Source organism: Cebus imitator, unplaced genomic scaffold (assembly GCF_001604975.1).
Source record: "Cebus imitator isolate Cc_AM_T3 unplaced genomic scaffold, Cebus_imitator-1.0 Scaffold234, whole genome shotgun sequence".
NCBI lineage: Eukaryota > Metazoa > Chordata > Mammalia > Primates > Cebidae > Cebus > Cebus imitator.
This window is the reverse complement of record NW_016107549.1, coordinates 537,752-539,684: the sequence shown is the minus strand read 5'-3', so window position 1 is coordinate 539,684 and position 1,933 is coordinate 537,752.

Genomic DNA, 1,933 nt, shown 5'->3' with positions numbered 1-1,933 from the left:
CTGCCTCAGCCTCCCGAGTGGCTGGGATTATAGGCATGCGCCACCACGCCTGGCTAATTTTGTGTTTTTAGTAGAGATGGCGTTTCTCCATGTTGGCCAGGCTGGTCTCGAACTCCCAACCTCAGGTGATCCACCAGCCTCAGCCTCCCAAAGTGCTAGGAGTACAAGCGTGAGCCACCTTGCCTGGCAAAAAAAATGTTTTTAACACACTGGCCAAGCACAATGGCACTTTGAGAGGCTAATGCAGGCAAAGTGCTGGGATTACAGGCGTGAGCCACCGCACCTGGCCTCCAGACAGGTCTTGAATTCCTGGGCTCAAGTAACCCTCCTGCCTCAGTCTCCAAAGTGCTGGGATTACAGGCATCAGCCACCAAGTTCAGCTTCAAAGACTTTTTCCTAGTGAGATCACATTCATAGTTCTCGGGGTTTAGTATGTGGACACAGATTTCTGCAGATCACCATTTTACACACACCACTGACTTGAGTGCTAAGGAGAATGCTTAGGACTTTATCACCCAAGTCCCTGAGCCTCATGAAGCAGGTATATGTACCATCTCCATCTTCACAACTAACTCAGAGAGGCATAGGGTCTTGCCCAAGGACACACAGGAACAGAGATTTGAACCCAGCTACATCAGGCCCAAAACTCTGATTCTATGTGAGACACAAAAGAGGCTCTGGGCTGGGTGCAGTGACTCACACCTGTAATGCCAGCACTTTGGGAGGCCAAGGTAGGTGGATCACTTTAGGTCAAGTGTTCAAGGCCAGCCTGGCCAACATGGTGAAACCCCATCTCTACTAAAAATACAAAAATGAACCAGGCATGGTAGTGCACGCCTGTAATCCTAGCTGCTCATGAGGCTAGGGCACATGAATAGCTTGAATCCTGGAGACGGAGGCTGCGGTGAGCCAAGATCGGGCCACTGCACTCCAGCCTGAGTGACAGGGTGAGACCCTGTGTCAAAAGGAAAAAAAAAAAGAGGCTTCTGGTTTGGGGCCCGTCAGCTGAGTCAGGCAGGCAGCAGATGTTTCCTCAATGTCTGTTTTTCCCCAGCTGGAGATGCAGGAGAAAAGGGCAGGAGGGTATCTCCCTACAGGAGTTTCGAGGGGAAGAGAGTATTATTCATCAGCCCTTTAGATGCAGTGCCATCAGAGGTAATCTCTGCCTCCAGAACATTGCCCTTGACCCATGACATCCACAGCAGCCCACTGGGGCCAGGAGTTTGTGACACAGAAAAGGACAAAGAGATAAAATTCTAATCCAAACAGAACATGTCCAATAGAAATAACATTTAAACAGCACTTTCTTCATGCTGGAGATTGTAAAAATTTGACTCGCTCATTAAATCTTTCTCATTTTGCAATTGAGGAAACCAAGGCACAGAAGGGTTAAGTGACTTGGTCAAGGTCACACAGCCAGGAAAGGGGAAGAGTTGGAATTTGAAGCCAAGCTGGCCCCTCTTGCCAGAGTCCTTGTTTTTGCCATGTTTTAAGTTAAGGTGAAATTGACATAATATAGCCAGGCCTGGTGGCTCATGCTTGTAATCTCTGGGAGGCCAAAGTGGGAGGATCACTTGAGCTGAGGAGTTCGAGATCAGCCTGGGCAACATAGTCAGGCCTCATCTTTAAAAAAAGAAAAGGCGGGTCGAAGTGGCTCACAGCTGTAATCCCAGCACTTTGGGAGGCCAAGACAGGCAAATCACTTGAGGTCAGCAGTTCGAGACCAGGCTGGTCAACAGGGTGAAACCCTGTCTCTACTAAAATATAAAAATTAGCCAGGCATGGTGGCGGGGGCCTATAATCCCAACTACTCGGGAGGCTGAAGCAGGAGAATTGTTTGAACCTAGGAGTCAGAGGTTGCAGTAACCTGAGTTAGATTGCGCCCCTGCACTCCGGCCTGGGTGATGGAGTGAGATTCCATCTTTTTTTTTTT